Raw genomic sequence first — 13,616 nt, 5'->3', positions numbered from 1 at the left:
TCCCTACCTCCTTCCACCATTTCCTCCCCTTATCTCTGCGTCCTCCCACCCTTTCCTCCCCTTATTCCTACCTCCTTCCACCATTTCCTCCCCTTATCTCTGCGTCCTCCCACCCTTTCCTCCCCTTATTCCTACCTCCTCCCACCGTTTCCTCCCCTGATCCCTACCTCCTCCCACGCTTTCCTCCCCCTATTCCTACCTCCTCCCACCCTTTCCTCCCCTGGTCCCTCTCCTCTCCCACCCTTTCCTCCCCTCATACCTATCTTCTCCCACCTCTTCCTCCCCTTATACCTACCTCCTCCCACACTTTCCTCCCCTGATCCCTACCTCCTCCCACCCTTCCTCCCCTTATACCTACCTCCTCCCACCCTTTCCTCCCCTGATCCCTACCTCCTCCCACCCTTTCCTCCCCTGATCCCTACCTCCTCCCACCCTTCCTCCCCTTATACCTACCTCCTCCCACCCTTTGCCTCCCCTTATTCCTACCTCCTCCCACCCTTTCATCCCCTTGGCTTATCCCTACCTCCTCCCATTCTACTCCCGCCCTTTCCCTTTTCTCTCTACTCCTTTGATTTTGCTTTCTCTTTTTCATGCTCCTCTAAATTCGGTTTGCGCAGTTTCCCACTCAACTCCTCACTCCTCCAGCCCCATCCTATCCAGGTGCATAAGTAATACTAATAGATATATGGCTCCTAAAAACGTCCCATGATCTCAGGGTTCTTTCTCTGCACAATTATCTGAACCCCCATAGTTGCTTCATCTGATCGAGGACAATTCCTCGAATGACATATTCAATATACATCTTTATATCATATGTATATTTCTTTTGTCACGTTTTCCTCCCTTGTATCTGTTGTTCATGAAAGGGACATTAATTGAAGCGATCAAGTACAGGTATGCGTATTAATGTAAATATTAGGCAAACCCAGGTATCCATAGCAGTCGACCTTTTGGAGTGATGTTCCATGTTCTACGGGCGGTGTAGACCTTTCACTGTCCCTCCACACAGCACTTTTTGTCCTCTTCACACTCTGCTTCCTTACAAGGATAATCTCTGGTGGGTGACATCAGAGCCAGCCCTTGGGGCTTATTTTAGCCCCCCTGGTGCACCCCCTCCCTCAGCCCTGGTGTCTGAGTTCCACTGGACATGCTTATACACTCCGATAAGGGCGACCTTTCCTAATATCCCTTTTCTCTGGCTTTCTGTGAGAGATCTTCGCCGTGGTAAGTTATTTTCCATTCTTCTAACATCTCACAAAACCCAAAACCTCGCTTCGTTAAACTGCTCTTCATTTTATCAGATCCAATTCGAATTGTGAATTTTGCATGAGGCGCTGAATTTATTCATTATTATCTCGCATGCTATGTTAATAATATACAGTACTTGATAAATTATTGTTGTATTATGCATTTTGGTGTTCAATGGTAATTCCATCGTAAAAGCGGTGACTATTTCTGAAAAGTTCACACTTAATACCTGTACAAGGTGGAGACCATGACCGACTCCCCATCTCCCCCCACCCTCGCCCTTCTCCCACTCCCCTCCAGCCACCACTGGTACCAGCCATTGGAAGTGCACATGGGAATTTTTCCACGATGTAATTCCATACAGCCAGAGAATTCCTTGATGTCGTTACAGCTCGATCCAAACAAATAGGATTCATAGCTCGGTCCAAACAAATAGGATTCATAGCTTGGTCCAAACAAATAGGATTCACAGCTTGGTCCAAACAAATAGGATTCACAGCTTGGTCCAAACAAATAGGATTCACAGTTTGGTCCAAACAAATAGGATTCACAGCTTGGTCCAAACAAATAGGATTCACAGTTTGGTCCAAACAAATAGGTTTCACAGCTTGGTCCAAACAAATAGGATTCACAGTTTGGTCCAAACAAATAGGATTCATAGCTCGGTCAAAACAAATAGGATTCACAGTTTGGTCCAAACAAATAGGTTTCACAGCTTGGTCCAAACAAATAGGATTCATAGCTTGGTCCAAACAAATAGGATTCACAGCTTGGTCCAAACAAATAGGATTCACAGTTTGGTCCAAACAAATAGGATTCACAGCTTGGTCCAAACAAATAGGATTCACAGTTTGGTCCAAACAAATAGGTTTCACAGCTTGGTCCAAACAAATAGGATTCACAGTTTGGTCCAAACAAATAGGATTCATAGCTCGGTCAAAACAAATAGGATTCACAGTTTGGTCCAAACAAATAGGATTCACAGCTTGGTCCAAACAAATAGGATTCATAGCTTGGTCCAAACAAATATGATTCACAGCTTGGTCCAAACAAATATGATTCACAGCTCGGTCCAAACAAATAGGATTCACAGCTTGGTCCAAACAAATAGGATTCACAGCTCGGTACAAACATATATGGTTCACATCTTGGACCAAACAAATAGGATTCACAGCTTGGTCCAAACAACTAGGATTCACAGCTTGGTCCAAACAAATAGGATTCACAGGTCGGTACAAACAAATATGATTCACAGCTTGGTCCAAACAAATATGATTCACAGCTTGGTCCAAACAAATAGGATTCACAGTTTGGTCCAAACAAATAGGATTCATAGCCCGGTCCAAACAAATAGGATTCACAGCTTGGTCCAAACAAAGAGGATTCACAGCTTGGTCCAAAGAAATAGGATTCATAGCTCGGTAAAAACAAATAGGATTCATAGCTCGGTCCAAACCAATAGGATTCACAGCTTGGTCCAAACAAATATGATTCACAGCTTGGTCCAAACAAATAGGATTCACAGCTTGGTCCAAACAAAGAGGATTCACAGCTTGGTCCAAAGAAAGAGGTTTCACAGCTTGGTCCAAAGAAATAGGATTCATAGCTCGGTAAAAACAAATAGGATTCATAGCTCGGTAAAAACAAATAGGATTCACAGCTTGGTCCAAACAAATATTCACAGCTTGGTCCAAACAAATAGGATTCACAGCTTGGTCAAACAAATAAGACTCACAACTCGGTACAAACAAATATTCACAGCTTGGTCCAAACAAATAGGATTCACAGCTCGGTACAAACATGTATGGTTCACGTCTTGGTCCAAACAAATATGATGCACAGCTTGGTCCAAACAAATATGATTCACAGCTCGGTCCAAACAAATATGATTCACAGCTCGGTACAAACAAATAGGATTTACAGCTCGGTACAAACAAATAGGATTCACAGCTCGGTACAAACAAATAGGATTCACAGCTCGGTACAAACAAATAGGATTCACAGCTCGGTACAAACAAATATGATTCACAGCTCGGTCCAAACAAATATGATTCACAGCTTGGTCCAAACAAATATGATTCACAGCTCGGTCCAAACAAATATGATTCACAGCTCGGTACAAACAAATAGGATTTAACAGCTCGGTACAAACAAATAGGATTCACAGCTCGGTACAAACAAATAGGATTCACAGCTCGGTACAAACAAATAGGCTTCACAGATCGGTCCAAACAAATATGATTCACAGCTCGGTCCAAACAAATATGATTCACAGCTTGGTCCAAACAAATAGGATTCACAGCACGATACAAACATATATGGTTCACAGATTGGTCCAAACAAATATGATTCGCAGCTTGGTACAAACAAATATGATTCACAGCTTGGTCCTAACATATATAATTCACAGCTCGGTCCAAACAAATATGATTCACATCTTGGTCCAAACAAATATGATTCACAGCTCCGTACAAACAAATATGGTTCACACCTCGGTCGAAACAAATTTGATTCACATCTTGGTCCAAACAAATATGATTCACATCTTGGTCCAAACAAATATGATTCACAGCTTGGTCCAAACAAATATGATTCACAGCTTGGTCCGAACAAATATGATTCACAGCTTGGTCCAAACAAATATGATTCACAGCTCCGTACAAACAAATATGGTTCACAGCTCGGTCCAAACATATATGATTCACAGCTTGGTCCAAACAAATAGGATTCACAGCTCCGTACAAACAAATATGGTTCACAGCTCGGTCCAAACCTATATAATTCACAGTTCGGTACAAACATATATAATTCACAGCTCGGTACAAACAAATATTCACAGCTTGGTCCAAACAAATACAATTCACAGCTTTTTTTATGTTATCCTTTTTTTTGTATACAAGATCGAGGCTCGTGTAAGAGCTAACATTGATCACAATAAGATAAACTGACACATAAAACCTCTGATAAAGGGAGCGGGAGACAAGATGGAGACCAGGGACATTGGGAGATCTGTGGGAGGGGCAGGGCTTGGGGGAAGGGGGGGGGTGGGGGGGGGGGAGAGATAAAACACATGGACAGTTCTTGGACTTCCAGGAAAGAAGTCGGTCTTTCAAAAAAGTGAATCTGGGGTGAATTAACGGGGGTAGAAAAGATCAGGCTTTTGGATGGGGAAAGATAAGAGATGGTGGTGAACAGCTGTTTTAAAAACCTGGAGGGAGGAGTGGGATTGAAGATAGTGAGAGGGAGTTTGTTCCAGAGGTGGGAGAAAAGAGGAATGAAGGAGTGAAGGTGAGCAGAGAGTCTTGATTTTGGCAGTTTAACCATAAGAGAGTTGCTGGCAGATCTTGTGCGACCTGTAGGAATATTTGGGGGACAGAGCACAGAGAGAGCTTGGGGAGCAAGGCCAGAGAGGAGTCGTTGGAAGACAGAAAGACCACCAACCTGCCCGCGGTGAGTGAGTGAAAGGCCCTCGGAGTTAGCTTCATCGCAGGAGATTCCAATGATTCTGAACGCTTTGGTTTCAACAGCGTGAAGACGAGCTAGGTGTGAGGCAGGAGCACCGGCCCATAGGGGAGAACAGTATTCCATTGAGCTGCGGATGAAAGCCTTGTATGTGGTGAGGAGCTCAGGTGTGCCAAGGAAGGACTTCACACGACGGCGGATGCCCAGTCGGCGAATGGTTTTGGAGGCCAGATTTGAAATGTGGTTTTCCCAGAAAGATCATGGCAGATAGTGAGACCCAAAAGCTTGAGTGACAGAACTTCTTGAAGAGGATTGTTGAGAAAGTAGATGGGAGAGTTTTCCATTCGGTCTTTTCGGAGAGACATAATAAGAGTGTGAGATTTGTCAGGATTGAAAGACATGTTCCATTTGTTTGGCCAGTCTGTGATTTTGTCCAGGTCTGCAGAGAGTGAGGAGGCTGCAGACTGCCGATCTGAGGGAAGAGGTATGGAGTGGCAGAGAGTGGAGTCATCATTAAAGAGACAGAGAGGATTTTCCAGAGAGTTGAAGAGATCATTGATGAAGACCAGAAAAAGCACAGGGCCCAGCACACTGCCTTGGGGAACTCCAGCCTGAACAGGAAGGGGAGATGAGAGAAACCCATTCAGGGCCACACGTTGACTACGACCAGAGAGGAAGTCCGCAAGCCATGCGTGGAGATTTCCATGGATACCATTGGAAGAGAGTTTGGTGAGCAGAGCGGGGTGCCAGACCGTATCGAAGGCACGTGATATGTCGACGGAAACAGCTCTGATTTCCTGTTTGGCATTGAGGACCTCCATCCATTGTTGAGACCGCAGAAGCAGCATGTCCAGAGTAGAATGACCAGGTCTGAAACCAAATTGATGATCCGAGATCAAGCCATTGGAGAAGAGGAAGGATTTGATGTCAGAAGCGATGATTAATTCCATGACCTTGCTGATTATTGGGAACAGGCTGATTGGTCTGTCGTTGCAAGGATCTGTTTTTTTTTTTTTTTTTTTTTTTTTTTTTTTTTTTTTGTATACAAGATCGAGGCTCGTGAAAGAGCGAACATTAATCACACAGAAAGACAAACAGACACATAAAACAAATAACATCGGGAGCGGTAGACAAGATGGGGAGAGAGGGGGAAGGACACAAACACAACATTTGAGAGCAGGGACCGAGAGACATGGAGACATCGAGAGATCTGTGGGAGGGAGAGGGCTTTGGGGGGGAGGCATGTGAAGGGGGGGAGGCATGTGAAGGGGGGGAGGCATGGGAAGGGGGGGGGGGTGGGAGAGGTATAAACATATGGACACTGCCAGGATTTCCAGGAAATAAGTTGGAATTTCAAACAAGGTGGATCTGGGGTGAATTAGTGGGGGTAGAAAAGATCAAGGTTATGGATGGGGGAAGATAAGAGATGGTGGTGAACAGCTGTTTTAAAGACCTGGAGGGAGGAGAGGGATTGAAGGGAGTGTGGGAGTTTGTTCCACAGGCGGGAGAAAAGAGGAATGAAAGAGTGAAGGTGAGCAGAGAGCCGAGATTTCGGCAGTTTAACCATCAGAGGGTTGCTGGCAGATCTTGTGCGACCTGTAGGAATATTTGGGGGACAGAGCACAGAGAGAGCTGGGGGAGCAAGGCCAGAGAGGAGTCGGTAGAAGACGGAAAGACCACCAACCTGCCTGCGGTGAGTGAGTGAAAGGCCCTCAGAGATAGCTTCATCGCGGGAGATTCCAATGATTTTGAAAGCTTTGGATTCAACAGCGTGAAGCCGAGCCAGGTGTGAGGCAGGAGCACCAGCCCATAGGGGAGAACAGTATTCCATTGAGCTGCGGATGAAAGCCTTGTAAGTGGTGAGGAGCTCAGGTGTGCCGAGGAAGGACTTCGCACGACGGAGGATGCCCAGTCGGCGACTGGCTTTGGAGGCCAGCTTGGAAATGTGGTTTTCCCAAGAAAGATCATGGCAGATAGTGAGACCCAAAAGCTTGAGTGACAGAACTTCTTGGAGAGGATTGTTGAGAAAGTAGATGGGAGGGTTGTCCAGTCGATCTTTTCGGAGAGACATAGTAAGAGAGTGAGATTTGGCAGGATTGAAAGACATGTTCCACTTGTTTGACCAGTCTGTGATTTTGTCCAGGTCTTCAGAGAGTGAGGAGGCTGCAGACTGCCGATCTGAGGGAAGAGGAATGGAGCGGCAGAGAGTGGAGTCATCAGCAAAGAGATAGAGAGGATTTTCCAGAGAGTCAGAGAGATCATTGATAAAGACCAGAAAAAGCACAGGGCCCAGCACACTTCCTTGGGGAACTCCAGCCTGAACAGGAAGGGGAGATGAGAGAAATCCATTCAGGGCCACACGTTGACTACGACCAGAGAGGAAGTCCGCAAGCCATGCATGGAGATTTCCATGGATACCATAGGAGGAGAGTTTGGTGAGCAGAGCTGGGTGCCAGACCGTATCAAAGGCCCTTGATATGTCAAGGGAGACAGCTCTGATTTCCTGTTTGGCATTGAGGACCTCCATCCATTGTTGAGACAGCAGAAGCAGCATGTCCAGAGTAGAGTGACCTGGTCTGAAACCAAATTGATGATCAGAGATCAAGCCATTGGAGAAGAGGAAAGATTTCATATCCGAAGCAATGATGGATTCCATGACTTTGCTGATAATTGGGAGCAGGCTGATTGGTCTGTAGTTGCAAGGATCTGTTTTTGCACCTTTTTTGTGTAAAGCGGTAATGTTAGCTGATTTCCAGGATGCTGGCAGATGACCTTGAGCAAAAGATAGGGTGAAAAGAACAGAGAGAGGGTGAGATAGAGCGGCAGAGCAGGATTTTAAGACCCGTGGGCTGATGCCGTCTGGTCCAGTTGCAGAATCAGAGTCGTTTTGCACCTTTTTGTGTAAAGCTGTAATGTTGGCTGATTTCCAAGCTGATGGCAGAATACATTGAGCAAAAGAGAGGGTGAAAAGAACAGAGAGAGGGTAAGATACAGCGGCAGAGCAGGATTTTAGGACCCGTGGGCTGATGCGTGGTTTGACGTTGTTTGACGAAAACTTCTCCACCTTGTAAATATCCTTCTCCGGCTTGGTCCAAACAAATATGATTCACAGCTTGGTCCAAACAAATAGGATTCACAGCTTGGGCCAAACAAATAGGATTCACAGCTTGGGCCAAACAAATATTCACAGCTTGGTCCAAACAAATAGGATTCACAGCTTGGGCCAAACAAATATTCACAGCTTGGTCCAAACAAATAGGATTCACAGCTCGGTACAAACAAATAGGATTCACAGCTCGGTACAAACAAATAGGATTCACAGCTCGGTACAAACAAATAGGACTCACAGCTCGGTACAAACAAATAGGATTCACAGCTTGATCCAAACATATAGCATGCACAGGTTGGTCCAAACAAATAGGATTCACAGCTTGGTCCAAACATATAGGATGCACAGCTTGGTCCAAACAAATATGATTCACAGCTTGGTCCAAACATATAGGATTCACAGCTCGGTACAAACAAATATTCACAGCTTTGTCTAAATAAGTCACACCTATGTGATTAATTCTGACGGATTTTCAATTCCAAGGTTTTGTCTATAAAGCAGGAATGTATTCATGAGATATGAACAATGTACTTTGGAGACTTGTTCATGGTGAACATCATGTTCAATATGAACACCATTTTCCCTCCACTCCTTCCACTCCACTGATGAGTGTATTCGCTACTCTGTGATGCAAGTCCCTGTCGATTTGGCAACAGCCAACAGAGAGATGGATTCGCCATTGTACATCGCAGTGTCTGTCTCGAAACAGAAAAACATGGCAATATCTTCAAAATTTCAATGAACAATGTCGAGCACAACTCTCGCATTATGGAGAATTGCTTCAACGCGCATGAACCACTGCGTGTCCAGATCAGTCATTATTTCTGAAAGTCAGTAAAAAGTCATTTTGAAGTACATATTGAGCCGAATTGACTTTGTTCCGGCGAATCGTGACACTGTCTGTCACTTTTACTCTGTTGACAGACGATCTTGAGTTACCATGTCTAAAGATGCACTGAACAGTTGGTCCACAACTTTCCTTAGGTGTGTGTTCCAATGTGTGGAACACAAACATTCATCAGCATACCTGCAAAGAAAAGGAAGCAATCATCACTTGGTGAACCATGTTGTAGGTTGGTAGTGGTATTAAAAAGGTATTTTTTTTTTAACTCTTAGATGCAGGCGTCAAAAATCCTACATAAACGCAGCCATTGGGCCTCGGAGGCCCAACGGAAGTATTCCTGAAATGTTTTTTAATTTTTTTATTTTATAGATTGTTTTTCTTTCATATCCTTTTTCAATCCAAGTCGATGCTCATGGATGTGTATTTGCTCAGATAATGTGAATCATTGATCCTATTAGTTGGAAGAATCCCATACAAGTAGTGAATCCTTTTTTTTTTTTGAAAATTTTTTTTTTGCTCTAGGTTTTTCAACTTTTTTCTCTCTAAAAAGTTGAGGCTCATGGAGGAGTATTTGCTCAAAAAATTTGATTCACTAATCCATTTATTTAGAATGTATATGACGACAACTGTCAAAAATCCTACACCTACGCAGCCATTGGGTCTCGGAGGCCCCACGAATGTATTCGTGTAAAGTTTTTAATTTTCATATTTTTGTCACTGAATTATTTGTAACCAAGTTAGAGGAGCATATAATGTGGCTCATATCAAGAAAATAATGATATAACATAGTAGAACAACAACATTTATGCGGGATCTTGAAGGTCCCAGGCCTGCATTCGTGCTGGATTTTCGGGTTATAAGTGAAGAATGAAGATTTTCACACGAGCCTGAATGATTTTTTTTTTTAATATCACTGAATTTTGTGTAACAACATGAAAGTCAGTGAAAATGAGGCTAATTCAAATCAAATTGTACAACATAGTTTTTGCAACAAAAAAAAACCTTGTGGGCCTCCGAGGCCCAATCACTGCATCCAAGGGTTAGAGGAAAATAATTAATGAAAAAAACCTTTCATTCATTAACAAGAAATTTAATAACCACTCATGTAATGTTTAAATGCTAGGACTGCACCAAATACCATTCGTTAAACTCCTCAAATATGGTGTCAAACACATAGATGGAAACTACAATATTGTTCATCTCTCCCCCTACCTTCCACAACCCCCCTCCCCCCTCTACCCGCCTTCCATCAAGACGAACCTCCACTGAACTGATTTTCCAAGCTTTTACTCCAAATCGGGCTTTGAATCCCTTGCTTTTCTAAGCCATTCCATTTTGTGTGCAGCCTGTGGCTGCTGGTTTACATCATTGCTGTGAGCGTGGCTGTACCACTGATGCAGTGCCCCCTGCTGGTTAGGGCAGGAATTTGTAATTTGTTCAGGGTACTGGCGATAGCTCGCCTAATCTTCGCGAAAGTCACTGTGGGATCTTTAACGTCCACCGACTCATACCAGCAGATGGGACGCCAAGTTTAGCATCCATCCATGGTGCGAGGGGCAGTGCACATATTGATGCCTCTTCGCCTTGCCTGAACGTGATCGGCATGACCTCTGCAATTTAACTTCAGGACCCGATACTAATGTTGCAACCCAAATTTGGTGGCATTCCGATTGGTGGGCCCGGAAAAAGGCTTTTGAAGAAATTGTAGGAATTTATTTTTGAAGGAAGGCACATGACCAGAAGGAGCTTTGCAATCCCCGTTCCAGGAACCTTGCTGCCAAATCTCAGCAGGATCAGCCCAGTGGTTTGGCCGGAAAAGTCGAAATAGGTGACGGGTGGCATTTAGGCCAATCAAAGCCTGTGCAATGGTTGCCAACCTACGGTCGATTGTCCATGCTCTATCCGTTTTAAATGCTGAGCATCAAGTAAGGAAGCAGCATGTACCATTTTAAAAGTCTTTGGTATGATCAGGCCGTGGTTTCAACCACCAACCTGCAAAGTACCAAACACAAAGTGGACGGTCTAGCCATTGCACCACTGAGTTTGGATGGGTGAAAGTGATGCCGATATTAAGTTAAGTTAACTTACAGTCTTGTGAAAAAGTAAGTACACCCCATGTAAAGTTTTGACTTTTTCAACATATTTCAACATACAGCTATTTGATCTTCATTTCAACAATATTGATAGATAAAGGTGATATAATATAACAAATATCATGAAACATTTACATTTTGTAGTCCATTGTATAATTTAAATAAACATAAATGCAAATTTCGCATGTGGAAAAAGTAAGTGCACCAACATTTATCACGACTTCAAACAGCTAAAATTTGAATCAGGTGCACCAGCTCAGGTGCAAATGATTAGAACATCGTTGGAGAGGATCTTGGAGGAACCTGTCTTATTTAAACCTCAGACATTTAGTTTAGTTTGCTCTTTGTTGTTGAAGTGTGCGGTGTCACCATGCCTAGATCAAAAGAGCTCTCTGAGGCCTTCAGAAAGAAGGTTATAGATGCCTACGAGTCTGGGAAGGGATTTAAAAAGATCTCCAAACAATTTGAAATCAATCATTCGACTGTCCGGAAGATCATCTACAAGTGGAGAAGATTCCAAACAACTGCCAACTTGTTCAGGCCAGGCCGCCCCAGCAAGTTCAGGCCGAGAGCAGACCGCAAGATGCTGAAAGAAGTCTCTAAAAAGCCCAGAATGTCATCGCGGGACCTACAGTTAGCTCTTGCCACTGTTGATGTCAAAGTGCACGAGTCTACCATTAGAAAGAGGCTGCACAAATTTGATCTACCTGGGAGGTGTGCCAGGAGGAAACCTTTGCTGTCCAGAAAGAACATCAGGGCAAGACTAAAGTTTGCTAATGAACACCTAGGCAAAGACCAGCACTTCTGGAACAATGTGCTCTGGACAGATGAGTCAAAGGTAGAGCTATTTGGCCGCAGTACCAGAAGACATGTTTGGCGAAAACCAAAGACAGCATTTGACCACAAGAACCTGATACCAACTGTAAAGCATGGTGGTGGAAATATTATGGTTTGGGGCAGCTTTGCTGCATGAGGGCCTGGACAGCTCACCATCATAGAATCCACTATAAATTCTTCATTGTACCAGAGGGTGCTTGAGGATAATGTGAGGCCATCTGTCGGAAAGTTGAACCTCAACCGAAGATGGACCTTGCAACATGACAATGACACTGTAGCGGCTACCGCTGGGTTTTCACAATCGCCTTGCACCTATCAAGGACGCGGAGCGATCACCATGCCGGGCTCGTCCAGGACGCCCGGGGCAGGCCCGCGCTCAACTTGCCAGGCCGCAGCCAGGACGCTGGGCCACGCCCCCTCTCGCCTTTCCTGGGCAAACGCTCCGGGATAATATGTATATATATTGCTGACCGATAAACGGGCTTTTCAGAGTGCCTGAGTGTTTGGTTTGATTAAAGCAACTCGGATGAATTCCAGCTTTTTGTCGCGTCCATTCTTCCGATCGACGTGGGAGCCCCAGCTCCTTCATTGGTGACCTACCGACATGGACACGGCAGTCGCCCTTAAACTGCCTACCTTCTGGGAGGCTCACGCGGCGGTTTGGTTCGCACAGGCGGATTCCCTGTTCGCCCTGCGAGGCATCACGGCCGACGACACCCGCTTCCACCATGTGGTAGCAGCGCTCGGTTCGGCCACCGCGGCCCGCGCCCTGAGCCTCCTCGAGAGCCCGCCAGCCGCTGACAAATACGGCGCAATTAAGAAGCTTCTCCTCGACGCTTTTGCCCTCCCATCGGCGGAACGCGCACGGTGCCTGCTCGACCTGCCCGAGCTCGGCGACACGCGCCCTTCCGAGCGAATGGACTACATGCTTTCACTGCTCGGCGAGCACTCTCCGGCATTCCTGTTCCGGGAGCTGTTCCTTCGTCAGCTGCCTAACCCGGTACGCCCCGCCCTGGCAAGCACAACGATCACAGATCCCCGGGCCCTTGCCAGAGAAGCCGACAAGATCTCCGCCGCAGGACAGCGCATCGCAGCGGCGACATGGGACCCACCGCCGTCCGACGCAACACCCATGGCGCCCGAGCACCCGGCACGGTCGACGACCGAACTGCCGACGCAATTGGCGGCCACTACACCGAGCCGACCACCTCCAGCACGACGACCGGGGCCTCCACCTGACCAAGCGTGGTGTTACTATCATGCCAGGTTCGGACAGAAGGCCCGGACATGCCGACCCCCGTGCACCTTCGGCAGGCCGGGAAACGGCCGGGCCGGCGTTCATTACCAGCCATGAGCGCCGGCCACACGGGCAACTTACTGTTCATCACGGATAAAGCGTCCGGACGGCGCTTCCTGTGCGACACCGGCGCCCAACTGAGTGTCATACCCGCCTCTGACCAGGACAGGCAATCCGCGGTTTGCGGCCCCTCCTTGGTTGCGGCCAACGGATCGACCATCCGCACCTTCGGCCCGCGCAACGTCACCCTCTGCTTCGGCGGCCAACGCTTTGCTTGGACGTTTGTAACCGCAAACGTGCCCATGGCTCTGCTAGGCGCCGACTTCCTCTGCGCACACGGACTGCTGGTGGACGTCCAACGGCGTCGTTTAATCAACGCCGAAACCTTCAGCTCCCTGGTATGCACATTGAGCAGCTCCGCGCCGACCGAGCTGGCATGCGCCGTCCCAGCGGCGAACGAGTTTGCTCGCCTGCTCACGGAGTTCCCGGCCCTCACGCGGCCGACGTTTTCGGCCGTCGCAGTACGGCATGGGATCGAGCACCACATACCAACCACGGGCCCGCCGGTCTACGCCAGGGCCCGCCGCCTCGACCCAGCCAAGCTCGCCGTGGCGAAGGCCGAATTCGACGCGTTGGAGCACCTCGGCATCGTGCGGCGCTCCGATAGCGCGTGGGCCTCGCCACTGCACATCGTGCCAAAGCCGGGGGGTGGATGGCGCCCGTGTG

The 13,616-nt window shown here is 46.7% G+C and overlaps 1 protein-coding gene across 1 annotated transcript in view; it reads left to right on the top strand.

Annotated features, from left to right (window-relative positions):
- Nucleotides 1-1,121: 1,121 nt before the first annotated feature.
- Nucleotides 1,122-13,616, top strand: part of MYOM1 (myomesin 1) — a 272,604-nt gene continuing 260,109 nt past the window's right edge. The window contains exon 1 of the mRNA XM_068103177.2: nucleotides 1,122-1,224. The gene's annotated coding sequence lies outside the window, so the exon portion shown is untranslated. The remainder of the gene's footprint in view (nucleotides 1,225-13,616) is intronic.

Source organism: Myxine glutinosa, chromosome 2 (assembly GCF_964187855.1).
Source record: "Myxine glutinosa chromosome 2, kmMyxGlut1.1, whole genome shotgun sequence".
NCBI lineage: Eukaryota > Metazoa > Chordata > Myxini > Myxiniformes > Myxinidae > Myxine > Myxine glutinosa.
This window is presented reverse-complemented; position numbering and strand designations above follow the sequence as displayed.